The following is a 24,826-nucleotide window of genomic DNA, read 5'->3' as shown; positions in this document are numbered from 1 at the left end:
GTCACATTCATTGCGTCACTGAGACGTTATTATACGAGTAAAAACAAAAACTGATCATTCTCTGCACAAATGATTTCTTTTTTCATGAATAATCTTTGCTCTCTCTCATTGGGAAATGTTAAAGGTACAATTATTTTGTTTGCAATGACTGCAGCTTTATAACTATTTCACAAGGTTGTAACAAATGACCCTTCGTCAATGGAGCGACCATATTGGGGAAGACGGAACACTATGGGGGGGGGGAGCACAAGAAAAATGGACACGGGCGGGCGGGCGAGCGGGGGGAATGCCCATTGCCCAAGCATTTATAACTTTGAAGGTAACGGAGCGAAAAGGTAACAGTTCGGTTAATGCCTTTTTTCCTCGATTCTTCTTGAAGACGAAAATGTTTTGAACAACCGCTGTTCAAGAATCACACGTCAAGCAACAATCATAACATCGACGTTCGACGTATTCATGATGTATAAAACCGCTGAATGAGGTGGATTTCATTTTTCCATTTCCATCGGTGGATGAGCATGAACACCAGGCAAGGTGGTGCCAGGACATCACCGGTCCTGGCACTGCCAAAATGAATCAATCACCCCGAAGGTAATCGAGATCAGGCCTCCATTCAAGCTACTTCACCACAGCACTGTTCTTGCCCAACCTGAAAGGAAGACAAGGACGACAACAATATTTCAGGGAATGTTGCATCATTTATCCTGAAATATCATTTGGCAACATTCAGAAAATGACTACCGACCGCCAACAAAAGATGCCCTGACATTTGACATCATGCGAGCTACCTATCGAGCCCTGATCTGGACACATGCAGGACAGGCATATCCTGACCTTCCTCCACCAGAGGAATGTGGATGGCACATCGATGGCGCGAAGTTAGTACCAAAGCTAATGAGCCTCGTACCTGTACCAGATGCCTGCCGCGAGTTAATAAGCTGTGGATGCCAGAGATGTTGTGCATCGTCAAGATGCTCGTGTAAAAGCATGTCCGTCTCCATGCATTGGTGCATGTAAATGCGGACCAAGATGCACAAAGCCGGCAAACTCTCTGGCTGGTGATGAGACATCTGATTCAGAAGCAGATGATTCGACTAACCGATGGACTTTCAGATGCATTGTAATTACCGTATGGTGGACATTTAAGTGAATTGTGAACACTAGGGCATGCCCGTACTATATCTATATCTAAAATTATATCCCCCCCTCTATTTACATGAAATGGTTTGGTCCATGAAATGTTTTGGTCCATTCGCAACGCCAAAGCGAAAGGCGAACGCTTTACATGAAATGGTTTAGTGCATGAAATGTTTTGGTTCATTCGCAACGCCAAAGCGAACGGCGAACGGCTTGCGAGTACAGTGACAATCCCCCCGGGGTTTTTATTAGTTTTAAAACATAGTTTAACGCCAACATAGCGCCAACATAGTTTGCAAACGTGAAATAAATGAATACGCTCTCAAATGTGCCATCCGAGGCAGAGTGTGTCCGCCACGTTCGGCACACGCGATAGCTCGCTGCTCTCTGATTGGTTGAATCGTTTTTTGGACATAGCTCGGTAAGTACTTGTCCGATTAATTTCAAACCTTGAAAAGGCACATCCTCGGGTCCCCAGCAATATACCTGGCAAGTTTAAAGTATATCGGACCCGTGGTTGTCGAGAAACAGCGGTCACAGACAAACGTACAAACGTACAAACAAACAAACACACAGAGATTACTGGAATTATAGATAGATGATAGACATTAAAATGGATAGTTACCAAGATGGACATTCAAGTGAACTTTTATTTTGCTCGACATCTCAGTTAAATCATGAACATGATGGGCATTCAACTGAATAGAAAATATGATGGACATTCAAGTGAATTCTGATTTTGTTGGACAAACATTTAGTATTATGAAACACATTTGTATCTCCAAATGAAACATTTATGGTGTATTTTTGTGTTTGTGTGTATTATTCCACAGGTGGCCAAAATAATCTAAGGCATCTTTAATTCAGGTCTCTTTAGTCTTGATAATGTGCAATGCAGTCGCGAAAATCATGATATTTATCTCGATGTTATACCTGAAGTAATTGCCAATATCACATCGACTGTATCCAAACTTATGTTGTATGCATATTGCATATACCATGAAGAAAATAAGGGGGTACACTTCGGTTTTGCGGTATTAAACTCAGAAATATTAATATCAGATATATTTGTGTGGTATCATTATTTTGCACAGTGTACTGGGAAACTTTTAGAGTACACATTAAACCAATACCTTCGTTATTCTCTGTGTTATGAAGACAATTTATGATGTATCAAAATGTAAGACAAAATATACATTTCACCATTTTTACAGATTTCTTGACCCAGAGGTAACCGCAGATGTCACCGACAGCTGGGTTGCAGCTTCCATATTGTATGGAAGTACTCTGATCATTTTGACACCTCACACGACCCTCTATGTCCATTATTGGCAGAGTGGTGTGTGATTTTAAGAATTCAAGAAAACGCGTTTGGACCCTGACACCGGCAGACATTAATCGCATTGTCGTAAACCCCCGCACACCGCGACAACTTGACAACCCTCCTAATGTGGTCCAAATGGGTGCACTTAATGAAATCTTGGGGATGTCGATTTACACAAGGTGGGGGTGGGTGCAACAAAGTTTTAAAATATGGCCTATGGCCGCCATACGAACAACATTCACCCTAAATATTGGCCACGCGTGGGCGTGGCCTGTGCACGACCACATACATGTCATGTAGGTCTACTCCCACAAGGGAGTGGCGCAGTTTGGGCTTGTCTGCGATTATTGGAGCCATTTATCATTGCCTTCATCCATCATAATAAGAATGGAAATATTGTTCGAGTTTTTGGCCAATGCGCGTTATGCTGTCCCGAGGGCGGAATATTGACCTCGGCCGTTCGGCCCTCGGGACAACGTAGCTGCGTATTGGCCTGAAACCCAAGCAATATTATAATCTGACTATAATCCACCGACACCCACATTGCCAAGGTCACAATCACTGACATTTGTTTCGTGACATTCAAAGCACTATTAATATACCTACATGCCAACAAACCCAATAATAATATTGTATTGCAGAGTGTGCCTCGAAGTGCCAGGAAATGGCATCTAAGAGTTATTTTTTCAGGTCACTTTAATTTACCATAATTATTGTAGCTAATCTGAGCCACTGCCTAATCTGAGCCATAGTGCCGTGTCTGCATTCCTTAAAATTGTGACAAAGAACACTCACCACAAGCACTTGACCGCCTGGATGCTCCCCCGCAGCGTTGCATCTTCTCGGCAGATTGTTCGGCACGTCCACTTGTGTCAGCTGGCTGCAGAAACGGTGACGGGACAAAGTCGGGATGGGTTGGATTGTTCACCTCTTCTTCCCCTGTAGAAAGGACAATCAATTATTGTCAAATCAAACGTATGCAATCGATACGTTTACGATATTTTTGAACCATAATCATTGGGCAAACGCTGACCACTCCTATTGGGCTAGCCTTCAGCCTGAACCCGGACCCGAACCCCCCATCCCCGGTGACTTTCAACGTGGCACCGTCAAAGGATGCCACCTTTGCAACAAGTCAGTTCGTCAAATTTATGCTCGGTCGCAGCTGCCCACGGAGTGAAAAATACAATCTGGAGAGCCGATGAAGCCTCTCTTTTGAAACAGCCGGAAGTAATGAGACGGCCATGTTGGAGGGCCGATTGTTTGGGCCAAGGGCACATTTGGAAGTAACCTTCCGTGGGACCCCCCTTCACCACGGAGAAGCCCGGCCGTATTGCCCGCTCCAGGGAGGGCTTTATGACACACCTGACGCATCGTTACGGCCAGCACCCCGCCCCGTCGCCCGCAGGCTGTCGCCAAGCCTGTACCTTTGGAGGCAGGATATAGTGCATTATGATATGTCATGACGTAGACTACGGATTTTTATGTTAAGAAAATAGGCCTTTTATGTTTTGAAAAGCGGAATTTTTTTTTTTTAATGTGAAAAAATCCCGAAATATTTTTTTTCCCCGTTTTATTCATTTTTTATTATTACCAAGTTTTTCAGAAATCAGTCAAAAAAAGAACAAAAAATGGTAAGCTTTTTCCTGCACAACATTAAGCACTCTGGGCTAGTAAACAGGTAAAAAATGACGTTCAGGTACCTTTATTGCAACCGCATTGTTTGATAAGTAGAGGACTAGAAGAAATTGACAAGACCCTTTTAGGAACGGTTAAAGTAGGTGTTTGAAATCATTATCTTGGTAATGTTCTCCTTGGTGAGGCGGTGTCGGCGGTCGGTGAGGACGTTTCTGTAGATGGAGAAGGACCTTTCCACGTCGACGCTGACGATGGGGCAGTACCTCAAGAGGGGGATGTCAGCAAGCTTGACTCCAGCCGGCACACCAACCTCAGATCCGTGCTGATCTCCATCCAGGATCAAAGCCACTGTCCTCAGCACACCAATGTCGGGATTGCGCTGCAGCACCGCCTTGAACTTGGTGAGCAGGATCTCCTTACGGCAGCCTCGGATCTTTTCGAGCTCATCCTTGGCCTGATCAAGGAGCTGGAAGGCCTTGGCCAGCTCCATGCCGGCCTCCTCCAGCTGCTTAAGGATCTTCGGGATGAACGACACGTGGGCATTTAAGAAGACCAAACTGAGCTTGATGTCCGCCTTTCCGAACAGGTCCTTGGCACTCCGGATTGCCATCGCGTCGTCATTGTTCAGCTGGTCCACAATGTCCTTGACGGCCTCGAAGTGCTCGGCGTAAAACACCGCGGCGTCGATCCACGTCCCCCACCGAGTCAGAATGGGCTCCGGGGGGAGAGAAAGATTGGGCTGCTGCTCCTTCCAAAAGACGACACGTGACGGGGCTTTGACGAACACCTTCTTCGTCGTGGCAATCAGGTCGTTGACGTCCTTGAACATTTCTCGGACTGTCTCGCAGACAGGGTGGAGCGCGTGGGCAACGCAAGTCACATGCAGCAAGTCCGGGAAGAGTTCCTTCAGGGCATGGCCGGCCTTGATCATATAGGCCGCGGCGTCGCTGACGAGGACCTTGAGGCACTCCGGCTTGAAATCAGGCCAAAGATAGCGCAGCGTGTCATTGACTGCACGCACGATCTCCCCGGAGTTGGTCTTCTCCAGAAACATGCACTGGACGAGGTGGGGACGAAAGTACCCCTCCTTGGACAAGCGTCCCGCGATGATGTTGGCCACATATCGACCTGCCGAATCGGTCGTCTCGTCGACGGACAGCCAGATGGGCTGCTGTCCAAGGTCGGCACGGATCCCCGCCAAGGCCTCGTCGTAGCACTTGTCGAGGTAGTGCTTTCGAATCCAGCTTTCATCGGGGATCTGGAGAGTGATGTGCTTCTCCAGGAACGACCGGAGGGCAGGGTTTTCCAATTTCGACCATGGGATGCCAGCGGCCAGCATGGCCTGGCACAGCTCCTGAGCCACGACGTCGCACTTGTGCCTCTTTCCGCCACCAAAGTCCTCCATGGTGGCTTGCGTGACCGTCCTCTTCTTCTTCAAGGCCAAATTGCTCTTGTGGCGGTCTCCTCGGACATGTTGGGCCAGCTCAGACTTCTGCTTCGCCCGGAAAGTCTTTTCACAAGCTCGACAGAAAGCCGTGTCACTCGACACATACTTGAAGGTGGCCCCATCGCCGCCAGCGTTGACTTCCTTCAGCCACTTGTCACGAAGAACAGCACTCATCTTGATAGGAGACTTGTTCACATTTTGTGTACACTCTTTCACTGTAGTACACCGCCTCACTGCTGTACACGCTGGGGACGCAACGCACGCAAGTGGACGCAACGTTTTGTTTTTGAGATCGATCGCAGTTAAAAATTTCGATCGCAGTTTAAAATTTCGATCGCAGTTTAAAATTTCGAAAAATTCCCTAATTTTTTTTAGCGTTGCCAGACATTTTCGACCAAAAAGGGCATTTTATTTTATTTTTCCCGAAAAAGGGCGAAATTCTTTTTTTCTCCGAAAATAGCAAAATAATTTTTTTGCGCGCAAAAAAGCCGTTTTATGTGAAAAAATATTTTTTATTTTTTCACATAAAAATCCGATGTGCAGATGAGTCATGACGCTCGATTTTTGTGCACTTTTGTCAACTTTGGGGGGTAAATGAACAGAAAAATTAGGGGGTTCACCGCGAATGTCGAAAAGGATGCCACGACTGAATTCCTCACCCAATAAAACCTATATAAAGTGGTACTATACGATATAATTCAGTTATATTGGCGAATTTTACCTTTTCAAGCCATTTATGACCCTGTGGTGACCTTGAGCCTATGACCTTGACCTCAGATCAGGGCCGGCCCTAAACCAGATTTTGTTGGTGACCCCAAAACACTCCCAGCGCAACCACCAAATCACACACTGCTCATAACTGAATGCACACACACACGCACGCACGCACGCAATGGAGATGGACAAATGAATTAACAACAAATCTCTTACTTTATTTGAAAACAATGTATATTAAAAATATATGAAAATTTGAGAAGTTAAGAAACAATTAAGCACACGACGACAAATGAACACCAATAAAAACAAAAATTTTTTTTTATAGGTGCAAGTTGGTCAAGGCAGGAGGAGAGAGTGCGGTTGTAGTAGTCAGTGAGGTCAGAAGGGGTGTGGAGGTCAACGAAGGGAGAAGTGGACATTTTTTCAGAGAGGGTGGATGACAATGAGGTAGGTGAAAGAGCGTTTAGCTTACGGAAGTTGATCGTGCGATAATGCCTTGGTGCTGGGGTGGGAACGTTGACGGTCATAGTGATGGCTAAGTGGTCAGAGAGGGTGAGGTCGGAGCCAGAGAGATGGTGCAAAATCAATCCAGTAGAGCAGACAAGGTCCAAAATGTGACCACGGTTATGGGTAGGAAAGTTGACATGTTGAGTGAGGTTAAAGCAGGTGAGTAAATCAGTGAAGTCAGTGGAGTCCATGTGGATATTGAAATCACCAAGGACGACGACGATTGAGGGGGAGAGGGAACATAGCTGGGTCAGAAAGTAGGAGAAGTCAGACAGGAATGATGGGTGTGGTTTGGGAGGGCGGTAGACAACAGCCATGACTGACTGTGCGTGACCAGAGAGTTTAGATACAGCTATTTGATCTTCATTTCAACAATATTGATATTTAAAGATGATATATTATAACAAATATCATGAAATATTTACATTTTGTAGTCCATTGTATTGTTGCGGATATGAGGACTGTATTTTTTTTATTGTGTGCTTTATTATTATTATTATTGTTTATTCTGCGCCCCCCTGCCTCCGGAGCTGTGTAAAGGTGAAAGGGCATCCCATAATTAGTCCACAAGCATACACGTCAGCCAAATAATAGAATACCCCTGTTTGATAGTTATCTCTTATTCTGTGTTTTAGGGTAAGGCTGTGTCTCCCATTAATTGAAGTACTCCATTGCACCAGTGAAAGAGAATAGATCCCCTTTCATTCCCATCCCCAAAATCTCCATTTCCTTTCACATCCCCTTTCGTCATTGCCGAGCCTCGATTGCCAATTACCTCCCCTCCAAAACCACCATTGAACAAGGGCTCGGGTCGGGGAAGAGGGGCGTGCCCGCCCGTCGTCATCAAGGGCGGAGCCAGAGGGTCGCATGACCAACCAGGGCCGAGGTGAGCACACCGATGGGCGTGTCCTGAAGGCCGGCGGCTTGATCGCCGGAGGCGCTATAAAGGCGCGCGCGCGCAAGTGGCGTGAGAGAGTCAGTCAGTGGAGTCGGTGGTCAGTTGGTTGCGTTGGTTGCGGTGAGGAGTCGGTGGTGGTGGTCAGTGGTTGCGTTGGTTGTGGTGAGGAGTCGGTGGTGAGGAGTGAGTGAACCAAGAAAGAGTTGAGGGTTTGGACCAGACGCGTCAGGCAAGTCCTGGGAAAGCAGCGGAGGCCACAGCAGCAACAACACCCCACAGCCACTTGGGGCCTGGACGGCGGTTTTGAGCAAGGCCGTGAAGGAACGGCGGCTGCTAAACGCGCCGATCGTGCTGCAGGACCCCCTTGGACCTTCCTCTCCCTCCAGCCATCCACCTCCTGCCTTTCCACCCTTCTTGTGTACGTGAGTTTGTTTTGTTTGTTCTGTCCCTGGGTTAATTAAGTCTGTATAAGCTAGTATTTGCACTGTGTCACCTGCGTCTTATGTGTTGTAAATAAACGTGACTGCTTTCTTTTTGCTTGTGTGTACAATAAATCCCATTACTCTTCTGTCCGTCTTCTCGTTTTATTCCTTTTCCTCTTTGCATTTCGTCGTTTTAGAGTTTTCCAGATTGGGCAGCTGCGGTGCGATACGGCCAAAGTTCTGGGTGAATCGGGTGAGTCGGGGAACAACTGTTCGGTCGCGGAGCCTTCGCTCGGCAAAGTAACATCTAAACCGCGATCAGTAACAATTGGTGTCGGGAAGTGGGATTGGACCCGAAGCGCGCTTAACGCGCTCAAAATTACAAAATACCGAAATTGCTTTTGTTTTACAAAACCCGAATTTTGAAATCGCGCCATGGCTGGTCAAGGCGACGGGATGCCGGTGGGAGAGATAGACGGGGTAGAATCGACCCAGGACCTCGGGGAAATGTATGTGGATGAAAGAGAGGAGGAGAACATTGGCAATGTGGTTGAGGGGGTATCAGGCGCACATAATGGCGCCCTCGCGCACATGGTTATTGTGGCACCAAATTTAGCCGCGCCCATGGTCGCGGTAGCCGAACCCGAGATGCCAATGAATTGGAACCTGTTTATGAAACAGATGATGGCCTTTATGGTAAAAACAGACGATAATTTCAAAGGGATGGAAAACAGAATGGGGAACCGGATGGATGCTCAGGGTGAGCAAATGGGGAACCGGATGGATGCTCAGGGTGAGCAAATGGGGGCAATGAGGGACGAAGCGAGGGGTACCGGTGAGGAGTTAGACAAGAAATTTGGGAAGTTAGACAATAATTTTGAGGGGTTAGACAACGGGATAAAAGAGGTGAAAAATGGGTTAATGGGGTTAGAAAATAGGATGGAGGACAAATTGCGGGAAATAGGGGAACAATCTGCCAGGGAAATCAAACGAATGGGGAACCAGATAGAGGAGGTGCAAATTGGGTTAGAAAGTAAACTGGATGCTCAGAGGGATGAATTGGGACAGATGAGGGTGGCATCTACAAAAGAGATGGAGGAGATGAAAGAGGGGATACGACGAGGTGTGAGTGAGGAGGTCTCGGGGCTATGCGAGGAGGTAAAGCGAGGTGAGAAGCGTATGGAGAAAGAGGTGAGAAATAATACGGCTAGGTTACAGGGGGGAATAGAGGGTCTGACAAAGGGAGTAGAACAGCTGACAGTCGGACAAAGGGAACTAGCGGACCAAGTGGAAAAGAACACTGCAATCATCGGGGGTTTAAAAGCGACACAAAAGGACATTAAAAACGAATTAATAGCAACACAAAAGGAATGTCAGATGGTACATGAGGGGTTGACGAAGAAGTTGGAGGAGGTGACAGAAGTAATGGAGATGAAGGACCGAGAGGTGAGGACGCACATAGAAACGGTCACGGTAGCCTTAGAGGACGAACTTGATAGACGATAGGGCATGTGGTCCTAAGAGTTTGTCTTGTGGTCTCCATCTCCCGACTAAATAAAACTTATTTTATAATTAAGTTAAATATTTTTTATGAATTATCGTTCATATTCCCGCGTCATCGGTTGGAGCATTTTGTCGAATTTTAGGTTATAATAACTAATGGGTCACGTGTGTAAACAGATGCTGTTTGGTGAAAAGTATCGGTGAAAATGGCATCAGTTGGTGTCAAATTTGGTGTAAAAAAATAGGTGTTATGCACATGTTCCAGGTGCCGGTGGTGATATTGTGCCATTTACCGAAAAAAGGTGGAGAACATTCTTGAGTGCTGTAGATATTTGGAGCGATTTGGTGGGAAATCAGGCCGATTTAGCGAGGTCTTTCGTCCGCGATCATGGTCTACACTGCAGCGCATGTGGAAGTGCATTGCCGGTCCCTGAAACTGGAGGTTGCCACGCAATGTGTTACCGGTATTTCACTGATTCTACCAAGCAAAAACGTGCCCAAACTGCTAAACAGAAGCATCAGAATGTCACCCAATCATCCGGTAAGTTTAAAAGTAGCCTACAAATACATCACGAATGAGAAAATTACATGTACAATCACGTAGGGAGGGAGGCCTATGAAATTGGGTCAGGTCAGTCCCAAATGTTGTGATTACAAGGCGAGGCGAGGCGGCTGCGAGGCGAGGCGGCGAGGCTAACAAGGCGAGGCTGCTACACCACCTAGAAAGTGTACCTGAGAGTTCCCCTGTCGTGGACCCACCAAAGGGAGGCGTATGGGTAGTTGATGGCATGGCCATGCTTCAGCGAATGAGTTCAAAAGGAATGCCCGCAAGCATGGGTCAACTGGCAGAAAGAATTCTGAGACAGTTAGTGTACCTGGCACTAAGTAGTAGCTCCAACTCTGTACACTTTGTAACAGACACGTATCCATCGATCAGTATTAAGGGTGCTGAGAGGAAACGACGGGCAGCGAGTGGTTCCCAGAGGATTAAAATATCCAAGGCAGACCAACCTGTACCTAAACAATGGAAGAAATATCTGGCAAACAGCTTCAATAAGGAACAGCTAGTTCACTTCTTGTTCAACCATTGGAGTACTTGTGGAGAGGACAACTTTAAGGGCATCACACTGTATGTCGCACATGGCAAGATGTGTCATTCCATCACACCAAGAAATTGTACCATCAGCATTGAAGAAATACCGCAGCTCCATTCCACCCAAGAGGAGGCTGACACCAGGATGCTCCTACATGCACATTACATCAGCACCCAAGGCATCAGAAGCATCATCATCAAAAGCCCAGACACTGACGTGTTTGTTATTGGTGTGGCACTTGTATCGCACCTTGTGGGTTCCCAGTTGTATTTCCACACTGGCAGAGACGACAATGTACGTACCATTGACTTACAGGCCACACAGCAGGAGCTCGGAGATGACATCGCAAAAGCCATCATAGGTCTCCACTGTTTCACAGGATGCGATTCTGTAAGTTCCTTTTACGGCAAAGGGAAAACAAAAGCAATCAAACTTCTCACCCAAAATAAATCCTTTTCCCATGCGTGTCAAATGCTTGGCGAGTCTTTCTCCGTAACAGACGAGCTTGTTTCTTTACTGGAGGACTTCGTTTGCAAGCTTTACAGCCAGCAGGAGTACAGTTATGTCAACGATGCACGGTATTCTATGTTTTCGATGGCTACAAGAAACGAAAGTGTCATGCCACCAAACCGAGATGCCCTCATCAAACACGTACAACGAGCCAACTTCCAGGCAGCTGTTTGCAAGCGCAGCTTTGACAATCACCCAGATATCCCATCACCAGCTGGAGCTTTTCGTGATTTGATCGTAATTTTTTTTAGGTTGTGAGTGGGCTACATCCTTGAAAATTGGCACAATTGTTGATTGTTTTATGTACTGTGATCTAATGAGAGCATTTTTGGAAAATATCTTTAGTTCAGAATTTATGGTAGTCCGAATAGTTCATCAGCAAGAAAAAATCACAAAATTTGGCAAACCGTTGCCATGGCAACATGCAAAATATTTTTTCAAAAAACTCTCCATTAGATCACAGCTTGCTAACCTATAAACAACTTGGTGATGTTACAGCATGATCTGATATTTGTAAATGTGTACAAAATTATGAGCAAATTTTTAATTTTACCTTAGCCCAAATTTAAGGTCATTGACATTTGACCTCGGGTCACTAACAAGATTGACCTTGACTTGTGCTAATTAATGTATTTCTTAAAACTAGACACTTATATGATTATGTTGATACCAAACATGGCATCATTTGTCAAAACATTGGCAAGATAATACCTCTTGAATGTAGTCAGGTCTTTTTGACCCATAGTACCCCCTTAAAAAACATTACTTGTTTGACGCATTATTTTTAGGCGGGAATTACTAATTAATGCTCCACTTTTGAGCGTGGGAACAAAGGGGATATTGATAAGACATGCAATACCTATATTTTAAGACATAATATATGTAGTTCCAATGTGGAGACCACAAAAAGCACTTTCTGAAGGGATTTTGACTACATGCCCTATAGTCTATGAGGAGACGCACCGGGAAATAAAAGAGGTGAAGCAAAAATTAGAGGAAGTGGAAGAAGAGGTGAGTGAAATTAAGAAGGGACGGACAGAAACTAAGAGAGAAATCCAGGAGGAGGTAATGGAATATGTACAAGGTCGGTGCTCAACTCGTGATGTGCTGCTCACTAACCAAATAAAGAGTTTGCAGGTGGCAAAAGAGGTGCGGAGACGAGGTGCCAAGGTGAGTGGCGAAATATTCGGCAATGTATATGATGTGAGGAAAGCTTCAGTCGGCTTGGGGATTGGTTTGGATCCGGGAGTTCGTGAAAGGCCGTTGGTGAAGTGTGTGACAGGTCAGGTGTGCGAAAAAAGAGGTGTGCGAGAATGTCCGACCATGGGGTGTGTGAGGAAAAAGTGCGCGCCGACCAGTGAGTGTGCTGTCGAGAGTGAGTCGGTCATAGCGCGTGTGCGAGGGGGTACATGGAAGCGCGGTGTGGTAAGAGTTACAGAGGATGTAACGAAAGAGTGTGCGCGAGAGGATGCGCGAGAAAGGTGTGTAACGGACGGGTGCTTGAGGAAAGAGTGCGCTGTCAAGAGTAAGGGTGAGTGCGCTGTCAAGAATGGAGGTGAAAGTAGTGAGAGTGACACGGAGCGTGAGTTGGTTGTGACAGGTGAGCGAGGATGTACACCTGGAATGGAAGGATGCACACCTGGAATGGTAGAGCGTGTGTGGGAATGCACACTTGAGTTGGTCGTGAGGCACGTGGTTGGGTGTGCGAGTAAGAGCACACCTGTGATTGTCACAGAGGAGGTGACCGAGGAGGGGGCGCGAAGAGGTGTGTTGGTGAGGTGTGCGAGCGACGAATGTGTGCCAAGGTGTTCGGTGGTCAGGTGTGTGACCAAGTCGGTGAGTGGAATGAGTGTACCTGGGTGTGTAAGAGAAGGTACGACGAGGAGCATGGAAACAGCTGGAGGTATGAGCAAGAAAGGGGTAGCGTATGCATGTAAGCATGCAGGTGAGGCATCGACGGTAACCGGGTTAGCGGTTAGAGCGACTTTTAGCCGAATCGGGCCCTCGGTGCGTGCCGGGCTTCGCGTGCCGCGAGAACCAGCGGGGATCCGAGCCACGGCGGGTTCGAAAGGACCGCCGTACGCGATCCACGCTGTGCCTCGCTTGGAACGGCCGCGTCCGGGCTCCACTAGGCGGAGCGGGCAGCTCGATAGGAAGGGTCGTCATGGCGACCACTTTTTGTTGAGACGTGCCGGCAGGTCGAGATCGGGACATTGGATGGCTCCACGCCGAGGTGGTGCGTGGGATCTCGGCCCGGGTAAGCCCCCGTCCCTGCCCCGAATGCAGGACGTATCCAGCCGCTGGCACAAAACGACCCGCGTTCATTGCTCGGCTGTACGAAGCCGGGCTGTAGATGTGAATTGGCGCACCGAGAGGATGTAATAAGTAGACGGGTGATGAGGATAGTGTTTTGGCCCCGAAATTAGAAAAAAAAGCAAAATTTGATGATGGTTCGGTGATTAGCAGTAAATGACAAATTTTTGATTTGTTGGATTTCGACGAGCGAAATTGATAGTAGGACCTCCCCGATGTGGTGGGATGGCAAATCCACCATCCCTCACAGTGGGGGGGCAAAGGAGCACTAGCTTATGGGGTTGATGGCAGTGAAAACTAGCCCGGGTGGGTTAGGATATCATGTGTAGGGATCTAGCGAAGATGACATTAGGTAACATTAAGGTTAGTTAGTGACTGATACCTGTAGAGGGGACACAGGTAGATTAGAGTGGATGATAATGACGAGGGAGCGCAATAGTTAAAGGGACGACTGGGAAGCGCAAGTTTCAGAGGGGAGTAGTTAGCTGAGATGATGCCGTGTGGTTGAGGATTGAACAGGTGTGATTGCACAGGTGTGCAACTGAACAGGTGTGTGGAGCAGTGTATGAGTGAGTGATGGTGATTGTGTATTGTGCTGACCCAATGGTCCAGGAAGATGAGGAGGGTGCAGGTGGCACCAGGTGATTGCACAGGTGTGCAACAACAGGTGTATGTGGCTGTGTGGAATAAATGGTAGTGTGGAATAAATGGAGTATTGGAATGGATGGTCGTGGAGTGAGTATGGTGGAAATTGTGGAGTGGAGTGGATGGTGCGAAGGTGTGAATGGGGGAAGAGTGGCCCCCCATCACGGATACCCGGGGCGGGTAGTGTAAGTGTTAGGTAGAGGGTATAGGTAAATTGTGGTTGGATATTGGCATCTGTGGTTCGGGTGAAAGAATGGTCTTTGGATGGGTGCATTAGTGTTGTGGAAATGGCTGGGCGTGTAGCCTGTTAGTGTGTGTAGTTGGTTGGGCGCTCCACCACTGTGAGGATGTCGGCCAGGTGAGGCCGCAGGTGGGCTCTGGGAGCCGGTAGTAGTTGTTGTGGATGGGGCCCGAGGATCCGGAGGACAGACCCGGGTAGCCCAGTGCCAGAGGGCACCGAGTGGGGTGACAGAGCCAGGAGGGGCTTTCCCCAGTTAGTTAGGTTAGGGTGAGGAGCTAGGTAAGCTCGGGTGGCAACTGCAGTGGTGGAGGTGTGCAGGTGGGTAGACCTGCTGGGAGAGCTACACGTCGCAGCCCAGAAATTGTGCGAGGGCACCGGGAGATGAATCGGGGGAGTGAGACCCCAAATTGAGAAGCACCACAGTTGGTCAATGGGAATTGGTTTTTAGAACCCATCGTGTAAGTTGGCCAATGGATTGGCAGGGAGAGACCCCGGGTAGTGTAAAGTGTGTTAATGTCATTTAGAAAGTAGTTAGGATGAAGTCTCCTCGCACCATCTGCATCCACTCACCTGAGGTGACAGGTACTCCACACCATGCCATGTTTTGATTATTTTTTATGATGCAAATGGTTGGATTGTGAGACGCATCATGACGTGGGTGTGACATTGTGCTTTGATGTTCCAGCTCTTCCTCCTTATGAGGATTGATGATGAATTTGGTGATGGCAAATTTTGAAGTAGAGGGATTGTGGAGACGAATTTGGTATAGGAGAAATATGGGGAAGACGTGACAGTAGTGACGAATTTGTAAATGGGTAGATTTTGTAAATATGGGGTAAGGGCAAGGGTAGTGTAGGTGACAGGGGGTGACGTACGGTAGGGACGAGCTTTCTCACTTCGCCCTCCGTACGCATTTCGCCTTGCATTGCCTTATTGATGTGTACCCTTGTGACCTTACCCCTCGCTCAATTGTCTCTTTTTGTCTCCCACATGACCTGTGCGCCATTGGGCGCCGAGGGAACGTGCGTGGGTCGGCCATTGTGCACCCGAAATTCCCAGAACCAGCTGTCTGCATCGATGCACCACATTATGGACCACATGCCTGTGGCCGAGCACCACTTATGGACCCCCTGGGTTGGGGCATGGCCCCTCTGCTGGAACCGGCCATGAGGGCCCGAAATCTTGCTGGCGGACCTTGGCCACAGGGCACCGATGCCCCACAGGTGAACCACACGTAGTCGGCCCTGTGGGCCATAAATAAAGAAAATAAAAAGGACACATTGGGCACACTTTATTGCAAATAGGCCGCCAGTAAGAAAATGAAAGAATGACAACATCTGGAAGACCAAATAATAATAACCAGCAGAGGGAGCCGAAGAGCAAGAGATCACCTGCAGGGTTAGGGGTTGTTGATTTTATTTTTATTGAACATGCATTGAACACTGATGAACTATGGTGACTGCACCGATTGGTGCTTGAGGGTGCTTGTATTGGTGCGTTTTTGGGTGCTTTCATGGTGCGTCGATGCAGAGCAGACTGTCTCCCCCCCAGAAAGAACAATCACAGGTCCTGGGTTAGTTTTGTAAATAAAAATAGCGTCATTGTAAATAATGCTTCCCACCGTCAGTGTATAGTTTGAAGACCATTCCGCAATTCGGTTAACTGTGGGCGTAAGTCTGTTAGGTAGGGTGCAATGGAGCAGCGGGACACATTTATTTATGTTTTAAAACTGTCGCACTCAGGGTCAGGTTAAAAGTAGAGGGAACTACACCTACGTGTCACACTAAATAAAAGTTGTAGGCCCGGGACGTGCCTAAGAGGAGGAGGGTGCAGTGTTGCGGATATGAGGACTGTATTTTTTTTATTGTGTGCTTTATTATTATTATTATTGTTTATTCTGCGCCCCCCTGCCTCCGGAGCTGTGTAAAGGTGAAAGGGCATCCCATAATTAGTCCACAAGCATACACGTCAGCCAAATAATAGAATACCCCTGTTTGATAGTTATCTCTTATTCTGTGTTTTAGGGTAAGGCTGTGTCTCCCATTAATTGAAGTACTCCATTGCACCAGTGAAAGAGAATAGATCCCCTTTCATTCCCATCCCCAAAATCTCCATTTCCTTTCACATCCCCTTTCGTCATTGCCGAGCCTCGATTGCCAATTACCTCCCCTCCAAAACCACCATTGAACAAGGGCTCGGGTCGGGGAAGAGGGGCGTGCCCGCCCGTCGTCATCAAGGGCGGAGCCAGAGGGTCGCATGACCAACCAGGGCCGAGGTGAGCACACCGATGGGCGTGTCCTGAAGGCCGGCGGCTTGATCGCCGGAGGCGCTATAAAGGCGCGCGCGCAAGTGGCGTGAGAGAGTCAGTCAGTGGAGTCGGTGGTCAGTTGGTTGCGTTGGTTGCGGTGAGGAGTCGGTGGTGGTGGTCAGTGGTTGCGTTGGTTGCGGTGAGGAGTCGGTGGTGAGGAGTGAGTGAACCAAGAAAGAGTTGAGGGTTTGGACCAGACGCGTCAGGCAAGTCCTGGGAAAGCAGCGGAGGCCACAGCAGCAACAACACCCCACAGCCACTTGGGGCCTGGACGGCGGTTTTGAGCAAGGCCGTGAAGGAACGGCGGCTGCTAAACGCGCCGATCGTGCTGCAGGACCCCCTTGGACCTTCCTCTCCCTCCAGCCATCCACCTCCTGCCTTTCCACCCTTCTTGTGTACGTGAGTTTGTTTTGTTTGTTCTGTCCCTGGGTTAATTAAGTCTGTATAAGCTAGTATTTGCACTGTGTCACCTGCGTCTTATGTGTTGTAAATAAACGTGACTGCTTTCTTTTTGCTTGTGTGTACAATAAATCCCATTACTCTTCTGTCCGTCTTCTCGTTTTATTCCTTTTCCTCTTTGCATTTCGTCGTTTTAGAGTTTTCCAGATTGGGCAGCTGCGGTGCGATACGGCCAAAGTTCTGGGTGAATCGGGTGAGTCGGGGAACAACTGTTCGGTCGCGGAGCCTTCGCTCGGCAAAGTAACATCTAAACCGCGATCAGTAACAGTATCTATCTATAATTCCAGTAATCTCTGTGTGTGTGTGTGTGTGTGTGTTTGTCTGTGACCGCTGTTTCTCGACAACCACGGGTCCGATATACTTGAAACTTGCCAGGTATATTGCTGGGGACCCGAGGATGTGCCTTTTCAAGGTTTCATATTAATCGGACAAGTAGTTACCGAGCTATGGCGATTTCTTTACCAAACTCCGCAAGCCGTTCGCTTTGGACCAAACCATTTCATGTAAATAGAGGGGGGGATTGTCACCGTACTCGCAAGCCGTTCGCTTTAGACCAAACCATTTCATGTAAATAGAGGGGGGGGATTGTCACCGTACTCGCAAGCCGTTCGCTTTGGCTTTGCGAATGGACCAAACCATTTCATGTAAATAGAGGGGGGGGGGATTGCCACCGGACCAAACCATTTCATGTAAATAGAGGGGGGGGATATAATTTTAGATATATATATAGTACGGGCATGCCCTAGTATTTTAAATAAACATAAATGCAAATTTCGCATGTGGAAAAAGTAAGTACACCCCTACATTTATCACTACTTCAAATACCTAAAATTAGAATCAGGTGCACCAGCTGAGGTGCAAATGATTAGAACATCGTTGGAGAGGATCTTGGAGGAACCTGTCTTATTTAAATCTGACATTTCGTTTGGTTTGCTCTTTGTTGTTGAAGTGTGCGGCGTCACCATGCCAAGATCAAAAGAGCTGTCTGCAGCCTTCAGAAAGAAGGTTATAGATGCCTACGAGTCTGGGAAGGGATTTAAAAAGATCTCCAAACAATTTGTTTGTTTCTCTCTCTTTCAAACATCTCTCGTTCCTCGAAACAAGAGGAACCTGGAAAGGATTTTGGTTTCGGCTTCTATTTATTCCTCGACCCTCAAACCCATCCTGGCACAACCAAGTGAGCCTTACAAATTCCATTTGCAAGAGTTCACTTCTCTGTTGACACATAGAGAAAGAAAGAGAGAAATTGAGAGTAAAAGAGATTTTTTTCTCGTTGCTTCGCTACGCTGTTTCATACTGCACTTCAACCTCGGTTACCTGGTACTACTTCAAGAGGTGAGCTTTGAACGAGTGGGAAGATTTGCGTGTACGTTTTACCTGGTTTGAAGGTGCGGTTCGACAACCTTCCATGTGCACGGCGACATGCACAGCTGCTCGTTTCCACCTCGCTGGAGCTGAGTTACTCTGAACCGAATGGGCCTGTTTGTGTGTGTCCGTGTGTGTCAATGTTTGCGACGTTGGTTGTTATCTACACATGCGGCTTGCAGAGGTGCAAAGGATTGCTGCCAGGTCGCGATATATCCACGTGTGTGTATGTGCGTGTGCGTGCGTGCGCCATGTTCTTTGAGTACTTATGCTTGAGCGTTCTGATGTGGAATGTGATACAACCGAATGATCGTTGTGACCTCCTCAGTTCGTTAGGCTTTCAATGTTTTTGACAGACACCATCCTCAGGTGTGTAGAGAGAAGCTGAATAGGTCCTTCCACGGCATGGCTTTCCAAATGAACAAGAGACACAACGATAACATTGTAACAAAGTATATAACAATTAATACTAATAACATAAACACCAATAATAAGAGTAACATCATTTGGCAATAATAACGAACCAACAATGCTCCCAGGCCTGCCAAACTTCATGATTGGTCCAATTTAGCAGAAATGCGTACATAATATATAGACGGTCCTGAAGACATTCGTTACATCGGCCAGAGGGTTAGACCGGCTCGGAAATGCCTGGTCACCATGCTGAGAATATTTTTAAAATGACGGAATAACACGATAACACAGTAATTGTGATGGCAAATATACGCAAAGAAATGACGACCGCTCATCATCGACGAGCTAACAAAACTTCGTCGAAATGAAATTCCATTTCAATGCGACTATTGGAACCGGCAGACAACAGAACCCTTCATTGTGAGGTCACCAATGGGCGTGACTGTGTGACGTCACAGAACGACAGTTCCTTATCGCATTTGAAACATTGCTTCAAGATGGCGAGCACGTGTTTCTTTCTCGTTGCTTCGCTTCGCTGTTTCATACTGCACTACAACCTCGGTTACCTGGTACTACTTCAACACGTGAGCTTTGAATGAGTGGGAAGATTTGCGTGTTCGTTTTAACTGGTTTGAAGGTGCGGTTCGACAACCTTCCATGTGCACTGGGACATGCACAGCTGCTCGTTTCCACCTCGCTGGAGCTGAGTTACTCTGAACCGAATGGGCCTGTTTGTGTGTGTCCGTGTGTGTCAATGTGTGCGACGTTGGATGTTATCTACACATGCGGCTTGCAGAGGTGCAACGGATTCCTGCCAGGTCGCGATATATCCACGTGTGTGTGCGTGTGTGTGTGTGGGTGTGTGTGTGTGTGTGTGTGTGCGTGTGTGTGTGCGTGCGCCATGTTCTTTGTGTACTTTTGCTTGAGCGTTCTGATGTGGAATGTGATACAACCGAATGATCGTTGTGACCTCCTCAGTTCGTTAGGCTTTCAATGTTTTTGACAGACATCATCCTGAGGTGTGTAGAGAGAAGCTGAATAGGTCCTTCCACGGCATGGCTTTCCAAATGAACAAGAGACACAACGATAACATTGTAACAAAGTATATAACATTTAATACTAATAACATTAACACCAATAATAAGAGTAACATCATTTGGCAATAATAAGAGTAACATTATTTGGCAATAATTAGAGTAACATCATTTGGCAATAATAACGAACCAACAATCCTCCCAGGCCTGCCCAACCTCATGATTGGTGCAATTTAGCAGAAATGCGTACATAATATATAGACGGTCCTGAAGACATTCGTTACATCGGCCAGAGGGTTAGACCTGCTCGGAAATGCCTGGTCACCATGCTGAGAATATTTTTTAAAATGAGGGAATAACACGATAACACAGTAATTGTGATGGCAAATATACGCAAAGGAATGACGACCGCTCATCATCGACGAGCGAACGAAACTTCGTCGAAATGAAATTCCATTTCAATGCGACTATGAGAACCGACAGCCAACAGAACCCTTCATTGTGAGGTCACCAATGGGCGTGACTGCACGACTGTGTGACGTCACAGAACGACAGTTCCTTATCGCATTTGAAACATTGCTTCAAGATGGCGAGCACGTGTTTCTTTCTCGTTGCTTCGCTTCGCTGTTTCATACTGCACTTCAACCTCGGTTACCTGGTACTACTTCAACACGTGAGCTTTGAACGAGTGGGAAGATTTGCGTGTACGTTTTAACTGGTTTGAAGGTGCGGTTCGACAACCTTCCATGTGCACGGGGACATGCACAGCTGCTCGTTTCCACCTCGCTGGAGCTGAGTTACTCTGAACCGAATGGGCCTGTTTGTGTGTGTACGTGTGTGTCAATGTGTGCGACGTTGGTTGTTATCTACACATGCGGCTTGCAGAGGTGCAACGGATTCCTGCCAGTTCGCGATATATCCACGTGTGTGTGTGTGTGTGTGTGTGTGTGTGTGTGTGTGTGTGTGTGTGTGTGTGTGTGTGTGTGTGTGTGTGTGTGTGCGTGCGCCATATTCTTTGTGTACTTATGCTCGAGCGTTCTGATGTGGAATGTGATACAACCGAATGATCGTTGTGACCTCCTCAGTTCGTTAGGCTTTCATTGTTTTTGACAGACACCATCCTCAGGTGTGTAGAGAGAAGCTGAGTAGGTCCTTCCATGGCATGGCTTTCCAAATGAACAAGAGACACAACGATAACATTGTAATAAAGTATATAACAATTAATACTAATAACATTAACACCAATAATAAGAGTAACATCATTTGGCAATAATAACGAACCAACAATGCTCCCAGGCCTGCCAAACTTCATGATTGGTCCAATTTAGCAGAAATGCGTACATAATATATAGACGGTCCTGAAGACATTCGTTACATCGGCCAGAGGGTTAGACCAGCTCGGAAATGCCTGGTCACCATGCTGAGAATATTTTTAAAATGACGGAATAACACGATAACACAGTAATTGTGATGGCAAATATACGCAAAGGAATGACGACCGCTCATCACCGACGAGCTAACGAAACTTAGTCGAAATGAAATTCCATTTCAATGCGACTATAAGAACCGACAGCCAACAGAACCCTTCATTGTGAGGTCACCAATGGGCGTGACTGCACGACTGTGTGACGTCACAGAACGACAGTTCCTTATCGCATTTGAAACATTGCTTCAAGATGGCGAGCACGTGTTTCTTTCTCGTTGCTTCGCTTCGCTGTTTCATACTGCACTTCAACCTCGGTTACCTGGTACTACTTCAACACGTGAGCGTTGAACGAGTAGGAAGATTTGCGTGTACGTTTTAACTGGTTTGAAGGTGCGGTTCGACAACCTTCCATGTGCACGGGGACATGCACAGCTGCTCGTTTCCACCTCGCTGGAGCTGAGTTACTCTGAACCGAATGGGCCTGTTTGTGTGTGTCCGTGTGTGTCAATGTTTGCGACGTTGGTTGTTATCTCCACATGCGGCTTGCAGAGGTGCAACGGATTCCTGCCAGGTCGCGATATATCCACGTGTGTGTGTGTGTGTGTGTGTGTGTGTGTGTGTGTGTGTGTGTGTGTGTGTGTGTGTGTGTGTGTGTGTGTGTGTGTGTGTGTGCGTGTGCGTGCGCCATGTTCTTTGTGTACTTATGCTTGAGCGTTCTGATGTGGAATTTGATACAACCGAATGATCGTTGTGACCTCCTCAGTTCGTCAGGCTTTTAATGTTTTTGACAGACACCATCCTCAGGTGTGTGGAGAGAAGCTGAATAGGTCCTTCCATGGCATGGCTTTCCAAATGAAGAAGAGACACAACGATAACATTGTAACAAAGTATATAACAATTAATAGTAATAACATTAACACCAATAATGAGAGTAACATCATTTGGCAATAATAACGAACCAACAATCCTCCCAGGCCTGCCCAACCTCATGATTGGGGCAATTTAGCAGAAATGCGTACATTATATATAGACGGTCCTGAAGACATTCGTTACATCGGCCAGAAGGTTAGACCTGCTCGGAAATGCCTGGCCACCATGCTGAGAATATTTTTTAAATGACGGGATAACACAGTAATTGTGATGGCAAATATACGCAAAGAAATGATGACCGCTCATCATCGACGAGCGAACGAAACTGCGTCGAAATGAAATTCCATTTCAATGCGACTATTGGAACCGGCAGACAACAGAACCCTTCATTGTGAGGTCACCAATGGGCGTGACTGTGTGACGTCACAGAACGACAGTTCCTTATCGCATTTGAAACATTGCTTCAAGATGGCGAGCACGTGTTTCTTTCTCGTTGCTTCGCTTCGCTGTTTCATACTGCACTACAACCTCGGTTACCTGGTACTACTTCAACACGTGAGCTTTGAATGAGTGGGAAGATTTGCGTGTTCGTTTTAACTGGTTTGAAGGTGCGGTTCGACAACCTTCCATGTGCACTGGGACATGCACAGCTGCTCGTTTCCACCTCGCTGGAGCTGAGTTACTCTGAACCGAATGGGCCTGTTTGTGTGTGTCCGTGTGTGTCAATGTGTGCGACGTTGGATGTTATCTACACATGCGGCTTGCAGAGGTGCAACGGATTCCTGCCAGGTCGCGATATATCCACGTGTGTGTGCGTGTGTGTGTGTGGGTGTGTGTGTGTGTGTGTGTGTGCGTGTGTGTGTGCGTGCGCCATGTTCTTTGTGTACTTTTGCTTGAGCGTTCTGATGTGGAATGTGATACAACCGAATGATCGTTGTGACCTCCTCAGTTCGTTAGGCTTTCAATGTTTTTGACAGACATCATCCTGAGGTGTGTAGAGAGAAGCTGAATAGGTCCTTCCACGGCATGGCTTTCCAAATGAACAAGAGACACAACGATAACATTGTAACAAAGTATATAACATTTAATACTAATAACATTAACACCAATAATAAGAGTAACATCATTTGGCAATAATAAGAGTAACATTATTTGGCAATAATTAGAGTAACATCATTTGGCAATAATAACGAACCAACAATCCTCCCAGGCCTGCCCAACCTCATGATTGGTGCAATTTAGCAGAAATGCGTACATAATATATAGACGGTCCTGAAGACATTCGTTACATCGGCCAGAGGGTTAGACCTGCTCGGAAATGCCTGGTCACCATGCTGAGAATATTTTTTAAAATGAGGGAATAACACGATAACACAGTAATTGTGATGGCAAATATACGCAAAGGAATGACGACCGCTCATCATCGACGAGCGAACGAAACTTCGTCGAAATGAAATTCCATTTCAATGCGACTATGAGAACCGACAGCCAACAGAACCCTTCATTGTGAGGTCACCAATGGGCGTGACTGCACGACTGTGTGACGTCACAGAACGACAGTTCCTTATCGCATTTGAAACATTGCTTCAAGATGGCGAGCACGTGTTTATTTCTCGTTGCTTCGCTTCGCTGTTTCATACTGCACTTCAACCTCGGTTACCTGGTACTACTTCAACACGTGAGCTTTGAACGAGTGGGAAGATTTGCGTGTACGTTTTAACTGGTTTGAAGGTGCGGTTCGACAACCTTCCATGTGCACGGGGACATGCACAGCTGCTCGTTTCCACCTCGCTGGAGCTGAGTTACTCTGAACCGAATGGGCCTGTTTGTGTGTGTACGTGTGTGTCAATGTGTGCGACGTTGGTTGTTATCTACACATGCGGCTTGCAGAGGTGCAACGGATTCCTGCCAGTTCGCGATATATCCACGTGTGTGTGTGTGTGTGTGTGTGTGTGTGTGTGTGTGTGTGTGTGTGTGTGTGTGTGTGTGTGTGTGTGTGTGTGTGTGTGTGTGTGCGTGCGCCATATTCTTTGTGTACTTATGCTCGAGCGTTCTGATGTGGAATGTGATACAACCGAATGATCGTTGTGACCTCCTCAGTTCGTTAGGCTTTCATTGTTTTTGACAGACACCATCCTCAGGTGTGTAGAGAGAAGCTGAGTAGGTCCTTCCATGGCATGGCTTTCCAAATGAACAAGAGACACAACGATAACATTGTAATAAAGTATATAACAATTAATACTAATAACATTAACACCAATAATAAGAGTAACATCATTTGGCAATAATAACGAACCAACAATGCTCCCAGGCCTGCCAAACTTCATGATTGGTCCAATTTAGCAGAAATGCGTACATAATATATAGACGGTCCTGAAGACATTCGTTACATCGGCCAGAGGGTTAGACCAGCTCGGAAATGCCTGGTCACCATGCTGAGAATATTTTTAAAATGACGGAATAACACGATAACACAGTAATTGTGATGGCAAATATACGCAAAGGAATGACGACCGCTCATCACCGACGAGCTAACGAAACTTAGTCGAAATGA

At 46.9% G+C, this 24,826-nt stretch overlaps 1 long non-coding RNA gene across 1 annotated transcript in view; it reads right to left on the bottom strand.

Moving 5' to 3' along the window:
• Window positions 1-249: 249 nt before the first annotated feature.
• Window positions 250-24,826, bottom strand: part of LOC144893009 (uncharacterized) — a 187,188-nt gene continuing 162,611 nt past the window's right edge. Inside the window, exons 2-3 of the long non-coding RNA XR_013624177.1 lie at window positions 3,257-3,400; window positions 250-649 (exon numbers count right to left, since the gene is read on the bottom strand). This is a non-coding gene — a long non-coding RNA (uncharacterized LOC144893009). The remainder of the gene's footprint in view (window positions 650-3,256; window positions 3,401-24,826) is intronic.

This window comes from Myxine glutinosa, chromosome 1 (assembly GCF_964187855.1).
Source record: "Myxine glutinosa chromosome 1, kmMyxGlut1.1, whole genome shotgun sequence".
Classification (NCBI taxonomy): domain Eukaryota; kingdom Metazoa; phylum Chordata; class Myxini; order Myxiniformes; family Myxinidae; genus Myxine; species Myxine glutinosa.
Note: the sequence above shows the minus strand (reverse complement) of the source record. Positions and strands in the feature narration are given on the sequence as shown.